Consider the following 16,319-nt stretch of genomic DNA (forward strand, 5'->3'; position numbering starts at 1 on the left):
TCAAGATGGTCACCACCACCACCCACATGGCCAGTCCACATCAACAGTACACCCCAAAAAGAAACGAAAAAAACACACAAAAATCACCACAATCCAATGCCATCCAGGATGTTTACATTAAAGAGAGTGAGACCCCACAGGCAGACTCAGTCCATGCACCACTACCCCTGGGCAAAAGGCCCCACCAGCAGCCCCACAAAAACGACAAAAAACACAAAATTCAGCACAATCCCAGGCCATCCATGGCCTCAATGGTGTTTAAATTCAAGAAGACACCCCACAGAAAGACTAGGCCCATGCACCACTCACTACCCCTGGGCATAACGGATGAAAGCTAGGCAAAATAAGTGCAGGCCTCAGACACTGCCTCTCTTCAAAATGGCCCCTTGCACCCCAAGCACATGTTGTCTGTACCAGCACTCAAGATGGCCACCACCACCACCCACATGGCCAGTCCACATAAACAGTACACCCCAAAAAGAAACGAAAAAAACACACAAAAATCACCACAATCCAATGCCATCCAGGATGTTTACATTAAAGAGAGTGAGACCCCACAGGCAGACTCAGTCCATGCACCACTACCCCTGGGCAAAAGGCCCCACCAGCAGCCCCCAAAAAACGACAAAAAACACAAAATTCAGCACAATCCCAGCCCATCCATGGCCTCAATGGTGTTTAAATTCAAGAAGACACCCCACAGAAAGACTAGGCCCATGCACCACTCACTACCCCTGGGCATAATGGATGAAAGCTAGGCAAAATAAGTGCAGGCCTCAGACACTGCCTCTCTTGAAAATGGCCCCTTGCACCCCAAGCACATGTTGCCTGTACCAGCACTCAAGATGGCCACCACCACCACCCACATGGCCAGTCCACATCAACAGTACACCCCAAAAAGAAACGAAAAAAACACACAAAAATCACCACAATCCAATGCCATCCAGGATGTTTACACTAAAGAGAGTGAGACCCCACAGGCAGACTCAGTCCATGCACCACTACCCCTGGGCAAAAGGCCCCACCAGCAGCCCCAAAAAAACGACAAAAAACACAAAATTCAGCACAATCTCAGCCCATCCATGGCCTCAATGGTGTTTAAATTCAAGAAGACACCCCACAGAAAGACTAGGCCCATGCACCACTCACTACTCCTGGGCATAATGGATGAAAGCTAGGCAAAATAAGTGCAGGCCTCAGACACTGCCTCTCTTCAAAATGGCCCCTTGCACCCCAAGCACATGTTGCTTGTACCAGCACTCAAGATGGCCACCACCACCACCCACATGGCCAGTCCACATCAACAGTACACCCCAAAAAGAAACGAAAAAAACACACAAAAATCACCACAATCCAATGCCATCCAGGATGTTTACATTAAAGAGAGTATGACCCCACAGGCAGACTCAGTCCATGCACCACTACCCCTGGGCAAAAGGCCCCACCAGCAGCCGCACAAAAACGACAAAAAACACAAAATTCAGCACAATCCCAGGCCATCCATGGCCTCAATGGTGTTTAAATTCAAGAAGACACCCCACAGAAAGACTAGGCCCATGCACCACTCACTACCCCTGGGCATAACGGATGAAAGCTAGGCAAAATAAGTGCAGGCCTCAGACACTGCCTCTCTTCAAAATGGCCCCTTGCACCCCAAGCACATGTTGTCTGTACCAGCACTCAAGATGGCCACCACCACCACCCACATGGCCAGTCCACATAAACAGTACACCCCAAAAAGAAACGAAAAAAACACACAAAAATCACCACAATCCAATGCCATCCAGGATGTTTACATTAAAGAGAGTGAGACCCCACAGGCAGACTCAGTCCATCCACCACTACCCCTGGGCAAAAGGCCCCACCAGCAGCCCCCAAAAAACGACAAAAAACACAAAATTCAGCACAATCCCAGCCCATCCATGGCCTCAATGGTGTTTAAATTCAAGAAGACACCCCACAGAAAGACTAGGCCCATGCACCACTCACTACCCCTGGGCATAATGGATGAAAGCTAGGCAAAATAAGTGCAGGCCTCAGACACTGCCTCTCTTCAAAATGGCTCCTTGCACCCCAAGCACATGTTGCTTGTACCAGCACTCAAGATGGCCACCACCACCACCCACATGGCCAGTCCACATCAACAGTACACCCCAAAAAGAAACGAAAAAAACACACAAAAATCACCACAATCCAATGCCATCCAGGATGTTTACATTAAAGAGAGTGAGACCCCACAGGCAGACTCAGTCCATGCACCACTACCCCTGGGCAAAAGGCCCCACCAGCAGCCGCACAAAAACGACAAAAAACACAAAATTCAGCACAATCCCAGGCCATCCATGGCCTCAATGGTGTTTAAATTCAAGAAGACACCCCACAGAAAGACTAGGCCCATGCACCACTCACTACCCCTGGGCATAATGGATGAAAGCTAGGCAAAATAAGTGCAGGCCTCAAACACTGCCTCTCTTCAAAATGGCCCCTTGCACCCCAAGCACATGTTGTCTGTACCAGCACCCAAGATGGCCACCACCACCACCCACATGGCCAGTCCACATCAACAGTACACCCCAAAAAGAAACGAAAAAAACACACAAAAATCACCACAATCCAATGCCATCCAGGATGTTTACATTAAAGAGAGTGAGGCCCCACAGGCAGACTCAGTCCATGCACCACTACCCCTGGGCAAAAGGCCCCACCAGCAGCCCCCAAAAAACGACAAAAAACACAAAATTCAGCACAATCCCAGCCCATCCATGGCCTCAATGGTGTTTAAATTCAAGAAGACACCCCACAGAAAGATTAGGCCCATGCACCACTCACTACCCCTGGGCATAATGGATGAAAGCTAGGCAAAATAAGTGCAGGCCTCAGACACTGCCTCTCTTCAAAATGGCCCCTTGCACCCCAAGCACATGTTGCCTGTACCAGCACTCAAGATGGCCACCACCACCACCCACATGGCCAGTCCAAATCAACAGTAGCACCCCAAAAAAACGAAAAACACACAAAAATCACCACAATCCAATGCCATCCAGGATGTTTACATTAAAGAGAGTGAGACCCCACAGGCAGACTCAGTCCATGCACCACTCACTACCCCTTGGCAAAAGGCCCCACCAGCAGCCCCAAAAAAACAACAAAAAACACAAAATTCAGCACAAGCCCAGCCCATCCATGGCCTCAATGGTGTTTAAATTCAAGAAGACACCTCACAGAAAGACTAGGCTCATGCACCACTCACTACCCCTGGGCATAATGGATGAAAGCTCGGCAAAATAAGTGCAGGCCTCAGACACTGCCTCTCTTCAAAATGGCCCCTTGCACCCCAAGCACATGTTGCCTGTACCAGCACTCAAGATGGCCACCACCACCACCCACATGGCCAGTCCACATCAACAGTACACCCCAAAAAGAAACGAAAAAAACACACAAAAATCACCACAATCCAATGCCATCCAGGATGTTTACATTAAAGAGAGTGAGACCCCACAGGCAGACTCAGTCCATGCACCACTACCCCTGGGCAAAAGGCCCCACCAGCAGCCCCAAAAAAACGACAAAAAACACAAAATTCAGCACAATCCCAGGCCATCCATGGCCTCAATGGTGTTTAAATTCAAGAAGACACCCCACAGAAAGACTAGGCCCATGCACCACTCACTACCCCTGGGCATAACGGATGAAAGCTAGGCAAAATAAGTGCAGGCCTCAGACACTGCCTCTCTTCAAAATGGCCCCTTGCACCCCAAGTACATGTTGTCTGTACCAGCACTCAAGATGGCCACCACCACCACCCACATGGCCAGTCCACATAAACAGTACACCCCAAAAAGAAACAAAAAAAACACACAAAAATCACCACAATCCAATGCCATCCAGGATGTTTACATTAAAGAGAGTGAGGCCCCACAGGCAGACTCAGTCCATGCACCACTACCCCTGGGCAAAAGGCCCCACCAGCAGCCCCCAAAAAACGACAAAAAACACAAAATTCAGCACAATCCCAGCCCATCCATGGCCTCAATGGTGTTTAAATTCAAGAAGACACCCCACAGAAAGACTAGGCCCATGCACCACTCACTACCCCTGGGCATAATGGATGAAAGCTAGGCAAAATAAGTGCAGGCCTCAGACACTGCCTCTCTTCAAAATGGCCCCTTGCACCCCAAGCACATGTTGCCTGTACCAGCACTCAAGATGGCCACCACCACCACCCACATGGCCAGTCCACATCAACAATACACCCCAAAAAGAAATGAAAAAAACACACAAAAATCACCACAATCCAATGCCATCCAGGATGTTTACATTAAAGAGAGTGAGACCCCACAGGCAGACTCAGTCCATGCACCACTACCCCTGGGCAAAAGGCCCCACCAGCAGCCCCAAAAAAACGACAAAAAACACAAAATTCAGCACAATCTTAGGCCATCCATGGCCTCAATGGTGTTTAAATTCAAGAAGACACCCCACAGAAAGACTAGGCCCATGCACCACTCACTACCCCTGGGCATAATGGATGAAAGCTAGGAAAAATAAGTGCAGGCCTCAGACACTGCCTCTCTTCAAAATGGCCCCTTGCACCCCAAGCACATGTTGCTTGTACCAGCACTCAAGATGGCCACCACCACCACCCACATGGCCAGTCCACATCAACAGTACACCCCAAAAAGAAACGAAAAAAACACACAAAAATCACCACAATCCAATGCCATCCAGGATGTTTACATTAAAGAGAGTGAGACCCCACAGGCAGACTCAGTCCATGCACCACTACCCCTGGGCAAAAGGCCCCACCAGCAGCCCCACAAAAACGACAATAAACACAAAATTCAGCACAATCCCAGGCCATCCATGGCCTCAATGGTGTTTAAATTCAAGAAGACACCCCACAGAAAGACTAGGCCCATGCACCACTCACTACCCCTGGGCATAATGGATGAAAGCTAGGCAAAATAAGTGCAGGCCTCAGACACTGCCTCTCTTCAAAATGGCCCCTTGCACCCCAAGCACATGTTGTCTGTACCAGCACTCAAGATGGCCACCACCACCACCCACATGGCCAGTCCACATCAACAGTACACCCCAAAAAGAAACGAAAAAAACACACAAAAATCACCACAATCCAATGCCATCCAGGATGTTTACATTAAAGAGAGTGAGACCCCACAGGCAGACTCAGTCCATGCACCACTACCCCTGGGCAAAAGGCCCCACCAGCAGCCCCACAAAAACGACAAAAAACACAAAATTCAGCACAATCCCAGGCCATCCATGGCCTCAATGGTGTTTAAATTCAAGAAGACACCCCACAGAAAGACTAGGCCCATGCACCACTCACTACCCCTGGGCATAACGGATGAAAGCTAGGCAAAATAAGTGCAGGCCTCAGACACTGCCTCTCTTCAAAATGGCCCCTTGCACCCCAAGCACATGTTGTCTGTACCAGCACTCAAGATGGCCACCACCACCACCCACATGGCCAGTCCACATAAACAGTACACCCCAAAAAGAAACGAAAAAAACACACAAAAATCACCACAATCCAATGCCATCCAGGATGTTTACATTAAAGAGAGTGAGACCCCACAGGCAGACTCAGTCCATGCACCACTACCCCTGGGCAAAAGGCCCCACCAGCAGCCCCCAAAAAACGACAAAAAACACAAAATTCAGCACAATCCCAGCCCATCCATGGCCTCAATGGTGTTTAAATTCAAGAAGACACCCCACAGAAAGACTAGGCCCATGCACCACTCACTACCCCTGGGCATAATGGATGAAAGCTAGGCAAAATAAGTGCAGGCCTCAGACACTGCCTCTCTTCAAAATGGCCCCTTGCACACCAAGCACATGTTGCCTGTACCAGCACTCAAGATGGCCACCACCACCACCCACATGGCCAGTCCACATCAACAGTACACCCCAAAAAGAAACGAAAAAAACACACAAAAATCACCACAATCCAATGCCATCCAGGATGTTTACACTAAAGAGAGTGAGACCCCACAGGCAGACTCAGTCCATGCACCACTACCCCTGGGCAAAAGGCCCCACCAGCAGCCCCAAAAAAACGACAAAAAACACAAAATTCAGCACAATCTCAGCCCATCCATGACCTCAATGGTGTTTAAATTCAAGAAGACACCCCACAGAAAGACTAGGCCCATGCACCACTCACTACCCCTGGGCATAATGGATGAAAGCTAGGCAAAATAAGTGCAGGCCTCAGACACTGCCTCTCTTCAAAATGGCCCCTTGCACCCCAAGCACATGTTGCTTGTACCAGCACTCAAGATGGCCACCACCACCACCCACATGGCCAGTCCACATCAACAGTACACCCCAAAAAGAAACGAAAAAAACACACAAAAATCACCACAATCCAATGCCATCCAGGATGTTTACATTAAAGAGAGTGAGACCCCACAGGCAGACTCAGTCCATGCACCACTACCCCTGGGCAAAAGGCCCCACCAGCAGCCGCACAAAAACAACAAAAAACACAAAATTCAGCACAATCCCAGGCCATCCATGGCCTCAATGGTGTTTAAATTCAAGAAGACACCCCACAGAAAGACTAGGCCCATGCACCACTCACTACCCCTGGGCATAACGGATGAAAGCTAGGCAAAATGAGTGCAGGCCTCAGACACTGCCTCTCTTCAAAATGGCCCCTTGCACCCCAAGCACATGTTGTCTGTACCAGCACTCAAGATGGCCACCACCACCACCCACATGGCCAGTCCACATAAACAGTACACCCCAAAAAGAAACGAAAAAACACACAAAAATCACCACAATCCAATGCCATCCATGATGTTTACATTAAAGAGAGTGAGACCCCACAGGCAGACTCAGTCCATGCACCACTACCCCTGGGCAAAAGGCCCCACCAGCAGCCGCACAAAAACGACAAAAAACACAAAATTCAGCACAATCCCAGGCCATCCATGGCCTCAATGGTGTTTAAATTCAAGAAGACACCCCACAGAAAGACTAGGCCCATGCACCACTCACTACCCCTGGGCATAATGGATGAAAGCTAGGCAAAATAAGTGCAGGCCTCAAACACTGCCTCTCTTCAAAATGGCCCCTTGTACCCCAAGCACATGTTGTCTGTACCAGCACTCAAGATGGCCACCACCACCACCCACATGGCCAGTCCACATCAACAGTACACCCCAAAAAGAAACGAAAAAAACACACAAAAATCACCACAATCCAATGCCATCCAGGATGTTTACATTAAAGAGAGTGAGGCCCCACAGGCAGACTCAGTCCATGCACCACTACTCCTGGGCAAAAGGCCCCACCAGCAGCCCCCAAAAAACGACAAAAAACACAAAATTCAGCACAATCCCAGCCCATCCATGGCCTCAATGGTGTTTAAATTCAAGAAGACACCCCACAGAAAGATTAGGCCCATGCACCACTCACTACCCCTGGGCATAATGGATGAAAGCTAGGCAAAATAAGTGCAGGCCTCAGACACTGCCTCTCTTCAAAATGGCCCCTTGCACCCCAAGCACATGTTGCCTGTACCAGCACTCAAGATGGCCACCACCACCACCCACATGGCCAGTCCAAATCAACAGTAGCACCCCAAAAAAACGAAAAACACACAAAAATCACCACAATCCAATGCCATCCAGGATGTTTACATTAAAGAGAGTGAGACCCCACAGGCAGACTCAGTCCATGCACCACTCACTACCCCTTGGCAAAAGGCCCCACCAGCAGCCCCAAAAAAACAACAAAAAACACAAAATTCAGCACAAGCCCAGCCCATCCATGGCCTCAATGGTGTTTAAATTCAAGAAGACACCTCACAGAAAGACTAGGCCCATGCACCACTCACTACCCCTGGGCATAATGGATGAAAGCTCGGCAAAATAAGTGCAGGCCTCAGACACTGCCTCTCTTCAAAATGGCCCCTTGCACCCCAAGCACATGTTGCCTGTACCAGCACTCAAGATGGCCACCACCACCACCCACATGGCCAGTCCACATCAACAGTACACCCCAAAAAGAAACGAAAAAAACACACAAAAATCACCACAATCCAATGCCATCCAGGATGTTTACATTAAAGAGAGTGAGACCCCACAGGCAGACTCAGTCCATGCACCACTACCCCTGGGCAAAAGGCCCCACCAGCAGCCCCCAAAAAACACAAAATTCAGCACAATCCCAGCCCATCCATGGCCTCAATGGTGTTTAAATTCAAGAAGACACCCCACAGAAAGACTAGGCCCATGCACCACTCACTACCCCTGGGCATAATGGATGAAAGCTAGGCAAAATAAGTGCAGGCCTCAGACACTGCCTCTCTTCAAAATGGCCCCTTGCACCCCAAGCACATGTTGCCTGTACCAGCACTCAAGATGGCCACCACCACCACCCACATGGCCAGTCCACATCAACAGTACACCCCAAAAAGAAACGAAAAAAAACACACAAAAATCACCACAATCCAATGCCATCCAGGATGTTTACACTAAAGAGAGTGAGACCCCACAGGCAGACTCAGTCCATGCACCACTACCCCTGGGCAAAAGGCCCCACCAGCAGCCGCACAAAAACGACAAAAAACACAAAATTCAGCACAATCCCAGGCCATCCATGGCCTCAATGGTGTTTAAATTCAAGAAGACACCCCACAGAAAGACTAGGCCCATGCACCACTCACTACCCCTGGGCATAATGGATGAAAGCTAGGCAAAATAAGTGCAGGCCTCAGACACTGCCTCTCTTCAAAATGGCCCCTTGCACCCCAAGCACATGTTGTCTGTACCAGCACTCAAGATGGCCACCACCACCACCCACATGGCCAGTCCACATCAACAGTGCACCCCAAAAAGAAACGAAAAAAACACACAAAAATCACCACAATCCAATGCCATCCAGGATGTTTACATTAAAGAGAGTGAGACCCCACAGGCAGACTCAGTCCATGCACCACTACCCCTGGGCAAAAGGCCCCACCAGCAGCCGCACAAAAACGACAAAAAACACAAAATTCAGCACAATCCCAGGCCATCCATGGCCTCAATGGTGTTTAAATTCAAGAAGACACCCCACAGAAAGACTAGGCCCATGCACCACTCACTACCCCTGGGCATAATGGATGAAAGCTAGGCAAAATAAGTGCAGGCCTCAAACACTGCCTCTCTTCAAAATGGCCCCTTGCACCCCAAGCACATGTTGCCTGTACCAGCACTCAAGATGGCCACCACCACCACCCACATGGCCAGTCCAAATCAACAGTAGCACCCCAAAAAAACGAAAAACACACAAAAATCACCACAATCCAATGCCATCCAGGATGTTTACATTAAAGAGAGTGAGACCCCACAGGCAGACTCAGTCCATGCACCACTCACTACCCCTTGGCAAAAGGCCCCACCAGCAGCCACAAAAAAACAACAAAAAACACAAAATTCAGCACAAGCCCAGCCCATCCATGGCCTCAATGGTGTTTAAATTCAAGAAGACACCTCACAGAAAGACTAGGCCCATGCACCACTCACTACCCCTGGGCATAATGGATGAAAGCTCGGCAAAATAAGTGCAGGCCTCAGACACTGCCTCTCTTCAAAATGGCCCCTTGCACCCCAAGCACATGTTGCCTGTACCAGCACTCAAGATGGCCACCACCACCACCCACATGGCCAGTCCACATCAACAGTACACCCCAAAAGGAAACGAAAAAAACACACAAAAATCACCACAATCCAATGCCATCCAGGATGTTTACATTAAAGAGAGTGAGACCCCACAGGCAGACTCAGTCCATGCACCACTACCCCTGGGCAAAAGGCCCCACCAGCAGCCCCCAAAAAACGACAAAAAACACAAAATTCAGCACAATCCCAGCCCATCCATGGCCTCAATGGTGTTTAAATTCAAGAAGACACCCCACAGAAAGACTAGGCCCATGCACCACTCACTACCCCTGGGCATAATGGATGAAAGCTAGGCAAAATAAGTGCAGGCCTCAGACACTGCCTCTCTTCAAAATGGCCCCTTGCACCCCAAGCACATGTTGCCTGTACCAGCACTCAAGATGGCCACCACCACCACCCACATGGCCAGTCCACATCAACAGTACACCCCAAAAAGAAACGAAAAAAAACACACAAAAATCACCACAATCCAATGCCATCCAGGATGTTTACACTAAAGAGAGTGAGACCCCACAGGCAGACTCAGTCCATGCACCACTACCCCTGGGCAAAAGGCCCCACCAGCAGCCCCAAAAAAACGACAAAAAACACAAAATTCAGCACAGTCTCAGCCCATCCATGGCCTCAATGGTGTTTAAATTCAAGAAGACACCCCACAGAAAGACTAGGCCCATGCACCACTCACTACCCCTGGGAATAATGGATGAAAGCTAGGCAAAATAAGTGCAGGCCTCAGACACTGCCTCTCTTCAAAATGGCCCCTTGCACCCCAAGCACATGTTGCTTGTACCAGCACTCAAGATGGCCACCACCACCACCCACATGGCCAGTCCACATCAACAGTACACCCCAAAAAGAAACGAAAAAACCACACAAAAATCACCACAATCCAATGCCATCCAGGATGTTTACATTAAAGAGAGTGAGACCCCACAGGCAGACTCAGTCCATGCACCACTACCCCTGGGCAAAAGGCCCCACCAGCAGCCGCACAAAAACGACAAAAAACACAAAATTCAGCACAATCCCAGGCCATCCATGGCCTCAATGGTGTTTAAATTCAAGAAGACACCCCACAGAAAGACTAGGCCCATGCACCACTCACTACCCCTGGGCATAATGGATGAAAGCTAGGCAAAATAAGTGCAGGCCTCAGACACTGCCTCTCTTCAAAATGGCCCCTTGCACCCCAAGCACATGTTGTCTGTACCAGCACTCAAGATGGCCACCACCACCACCCACATGGCCAGTCCACATCAACAGTACACCCCAAAAAGAAACCAAAAAACACACAAAAATCACCACAATCCAATGCCATCCAGGATGTTTACATTAAAGAGAGTGAGGCCCCACAGGCAGACTCAGTCCATGCACCACTACCCCTGGGCAAAAGGCCCCACCAGCAGCCCCAAAAAAACGACAAAAAACACAAAATTCAGCACAATCTCAGCCCATCCATGGCCTCAATGGTGTTTAAATTCAAGAAGACACCCCACAGAAAGACTAGGCCCATGCACCACTCACTACCCCTGGGAATAATGGATGAAAGCTAGGCAAAATAAGTGCAGGCCTCAGACACTGCCTCTCTTCAAAATGGCCCCTTGCACCCCAAGCACATGTTGCTTGTACCAGCACTCAAGATGGCCACCACCACCACCCACATGGCCAGTCCACATCAACAGTACACCCCAAAAAGAAACGAAAAAACCACACAAAAATCACCACAATCCAATGCCATCCAGGATGTTTACATTAAAGAGAGTGAGACCCCACAGGCAGACTCAGTCCATGCACCACTACCCCTGGGCAAAAGGCCCCACCAGCAGCCGCACAAAAACGACAAAAAACACAAAATTCAGCACAATCCCAGGCCATCCATGGCCTCAATGGTGTTTAAATTCAAGAAGACACCCCACAGAAAGACTAGGCCCATGCACCACTCACTACCCCTGGGCATAATGGATGAAAGCTAGGCAAAATAAGTGCAGGCCTCAGACACTGCCTCTCTTCAAAATGGCCCCTTGCACCCCAAGCACATGTTGTCTGTACCAGCACTCAAGATGGCCACCACCACCACCCACATGGCCAGTCCACATCAACAGTACACCCCAAAAAGAAACGAAAAAACACACAAAAATCACCACAATCCAATGCCATCCAGGATGTTTACATTAAAGAGAGTGAGGCCCCACAGGCAGACTCAGTCCATGCACCACTACCCCTGGGCAAAAGGCCCCACCAGCAGCCCCCAAAAAACGACAAAAAACACAAAATTCAGCACAATCCCAGCCCATCCATGGCCTCAATGGTGTTTAAATTCAAGAAGACACCCCACAGAAAGATTAGGCCCATGCACCACTCACTACCCCTGGGCATAATGGATGAAAGCTAGGCAAAATAAGTGCAGGCCTCAGACACTGCCTCTCTTCAAAATGGCCCCTTGCACCCCAAGCACATGTTGCCTGTACCAGCACTCAAGATGGCCACCACCACCACCCACATGGCCAGTCCAAATCAACAGTAGCACCCCAAAAAAACGAAAAACACACAAAAATCACCACAATCCAATGCCATCCAGGATGTTTACATTAAAGAGAGTGAGACCCCACAGGCAGACTCAGTCCATGCACCACTCACTACCCCTTGGCAAAAGGCCCCACCAGCAGCCCCAAAAAAACAACAAAAAACACAAAATTCAGCACAAGCCCAGCCCATCCATGGCCTCAATGGTGTTTAAATTCAAGAAGACACCTCACAGAAAGACTAGGCCCATGCACCACTCACTACCCCTGGGCATAATGGATGAAAGCTAGGCAAAATAAGTGCAGGCCTCAGACACTGCCTCTCTTCAAAATGGCCCCTTGCACCCCAAGCACATGTTGCCTGTACCAGCACTCAAGATGGCCACCACCACCACCCACATGGCCAGTCCACATCAACAGTACACCCCAAAAAGAAACGAAAAAAACACACAAAAATCACCACAATCCAATGCCATCCAGGATGTTTACATTAAAGAGAGTGAGACCCCACAGGCAGACTCAGTCCATGCACCACTACCCCTGGGCAAAAGGCCCCACCAGCAGCCCCAAAAAAACGACAAAAAACACAAAATTCAGCACAATCTCAGCCCATCCATGGCCTCAATGGTGTTTAAATTCAAGAAGACACCCCACAGAAAGACTAGGCCCATGCACCACTCACTACCCCTGGGCATAATGGATGAAAGCTAGGCAAAATAAGTGCAGGCCTCAGACACTGCCTCTCTTCAAAATGGCCCCTTGCACCCCAAGCACATGTTGCCTGTACCAGCACTCAAGATGGTCACCACCACCACCCACATGGCCAGTCCAAATCAACAGTAGCACCCCAAAAAAAACGAAAAACACACAAAAAACACCACAATCCAATGCCATCCAGGATGTTTACATTAAAGAGAGTGAGACCCCACAGGCAGACTCAGTCCATGCACCACTCACTACCCCTGGGCAAAAGGCCCCAACTGCAGCCCCAAAAATCGACAAAAAACACAAAATTAAGCACAATCCCAGCCCATCCATGGCCTCAATGATGTTTAAATTCAACAAAACAGTTGTATCATGCACCCATAACCAACCCTGGTCCTACTGGATACTGTGGCTACCCACAATATATTTTATTTAATGTTCTGAAAAAGTTCCGAAATTGTAGCTGCAGCAACTGTAATGCCCCAAACATACTTACTTGTGAAAGTTGATTTCTAATCCAAAAGTGATCCAAAGAAAGTCAAAAAGGCCTCAAATCCAAATATCCAGCAGCACCCACAAAAAGTAATCCTTCCAGGTCAAGGTCCAAATGAAAGTGACCAGCACATCAAGAAAGCACTGGGAGGAGCCTGCTGGACTGGAACAGGAAGTTGGAGACTGTGGGGCACTTCCTTCCTCCCCCCCCCCCAAAAAATGGACTCCTTGCAAAAAAAAGTGCAGGCAAATGTCAACCTGAGGAGTGATTCTGATATAAATCATAATTTTCTGAAGGTTTATGCTGTTTGCTGGTGGATTTCTTGTGCAGAATTGCAAAATCTCTATTTTTGCGAGTGCGAGATTGTTCCTGCCCGCCGCACCTACGTGTTTGCAATTGCGAACTCTCACGATGCATGCTGTGCAAGGTAAGGTGGAAAGCCGCGATTATGTATTCGCGGGCTCCAACTCCCGCGGGATCCCGCAGCAAGATCCAAAATGGCGCAGCACTCGCAAAATATCGAGAAAAACAACTCGGCAAACTCTGAATGACGGAAAGTGAACGCCGTGCGCCACGCCGCACGCCGCAATATTGTATCACCAAGCAAAAAAATCCGCCGCGTGCGAATTGACGGATTTCCGGCAAATTCGCTAGAGTTCACGGATTGCGGATTTATCGAAAATCCGCAAATTCCGCGAGCGGAATGGATTTTACGCCCATGCTTACTGTTCACTCATTGCAGATCCGATTCTGGGCCTGCCTCTGCGTACATTATAACGCCGCCCCCATCTCTCTCTGTTGTTAATTGTTAGTGCACACACTCATACTGGCACATGCGTGGTGCACGCCCGCCCACACTACCCACATGCTACCACCTAGCATGCTTGCTATCACTAAGCCTGGAAACCAATACATTACCCAATGGGATGTCCCCCAGGGCTGTCATTCTTGAAGACCGCGAAAACGCTACCGATGACGGCCCTGGGCTTGGTTTGGTCAGCCCCGCGGTTCCCATATAAAGCGGGCACTGACGTGAGCACGCTCTCTTTTGCCTGCCTGTGCTGCGGTGACAGACAGGCTGTCAAAAACACCCCAGACTCAGCAAAACCACAGCATTTGAAGACACGACAAAAGACGACAGATGCAAAGGTAAGAGAATACGTCACAACATCAGCCTCCACTGTAAATTGTATATGCATAATGCTATTTTTTTCTCCTTCATATGGCTTTCCTACCCCTCAATGGTTTTAAATGGTGCTTACATAATTGAAATATTTCTTTATAAGTCACAAGGTCCTATACACCTCTAATTTTAAAAATTGTGTGTGCATACATTTCTGTGTCGTATTTCTGTACTACGCCACGTGCTTAGGCCTCTATTATTATTAATTGTGCGTCCATGATAGTATTTTTTTTTCTGCGTCACGAGGCCGTCCCAGGCCTGTATTAAGTTATTGATCTTCCTTTGTTTGCTGAAGCTGCAACAGTCCAACTACGGAATATTAAGAACCCACATTAAAATTCACTTTTGATAGTAGTTACGCAACTCAGTTTATGTCCTTTTGTTTCCTTCAGCAAACATCCTTCAGAAGCAACCACGGCCTATTGAGCAACAGCAATGGAATTGTCTCCAACATATTGAATATACTTTGACGTATAGAAGCAGAGTTCAAGTCGAGTGGTGAACTCCGGTGGCCACACTGTTTATACAAGGTAAGCACAGCAGACTAGATCTACAAATCCTTCATAGCAATGCATTAGAAATAAGTCGGCATAACGGGCGTCAGTAACGCAGTAGGCACTTCCATATAGACACCACTTGAACGCGGCACTATGACAAGTGAAATGTACCAGGTACACTACACTCGCAAAACTGTAGTGTAACATTTAATTGTGAAAGCAGAGAGAGGGCCATATTATCAAGCCTTGGCAACAAAATTATCGCCACTTTATCGGCAGCAAAGTGCCGCTAAACTGGCGAAAATGAGTTTGATAATATGCTCTAGGGAATTCCAATCGAAGCTCATGTTAGATGTGAAGGACATCTAACATGAGCTTCGATTGGAATTCCATAGAGCATATTATCAAACCCATTATCGCCACCTCCGAGCAGTGATAACAGATAGGTTACAACAGTCTGACAAACCGATCCACAACCTTATTACGCCACTTTTGAGTCACTTTTAACATGGGTAAAGTGATGCAAGGAGCTAGTAAATCTACATCTAACTTTTCAAGAAAAAATCTCAACTCCAGACTCTGCGACACAGTTTTAATGTTGTTTTCTCTCTCTTTCTCTCTCACTCTCTGTACATGTATCTTTCTCTCTTAAACTTATAGAAACTGCTGTCTGCTTGGACGTGTAGAAGAATTGTTCAAAAGAAGTTGTGAACTCGACTTTCTTATGTGTTTGGATGCAAGGTTTATACAACGGTAAGCACAGAGGCCTAGATCTACAAAGCCTTCATAGCAAGGCATTAGAAATAAGTCGGCTTAACGGGCGTCAGTAACACAGTAGGCACTTCCATATAGACACCACTTGAACACAGCACTATAACAAGTGAAATGTACCAGGTACACTACACTCGCAAAACTGTAGTGTAACCTTTATTTTAACATGGGTAAAGTGATGCAAGGAGCTAGTAAATCTACGTCTAAGTTTTCATGAAAAAATCTCAACTCCAGACTCTGCGACACAGTTTTAATGTTGTTTTCTCTCTCTTTCTCTCTCTCTTTCTCTCTCTCAGTTTCTGTGACATCATTTCTCTTTCTCTCTTAAACTTAGACACTGCTGTCTGCTAGGACGTGTATAAGAATTGTTGAAAACAAGTTGTGACACCAACTGCCTGAAATGTTTAGCCGCAAGGTTTATACAACGGTAAGCACAGAGGCCTAGATCTA

This window comes from Lissotriton helveticus, chromosome 9 (genome assembly GCF_964261635.1).
Source record: "Lissotriton helveticus chromosome 9, aLisHel1.1, whole genome shotgun sequence".
In the NCBI taxonomy this organism is placed as follows: Eukaryota; Metazoa; Chordata; class Amphibia; order Caudata; family Salamandridae; genus Lissotriton; species Lissotriton helveticus.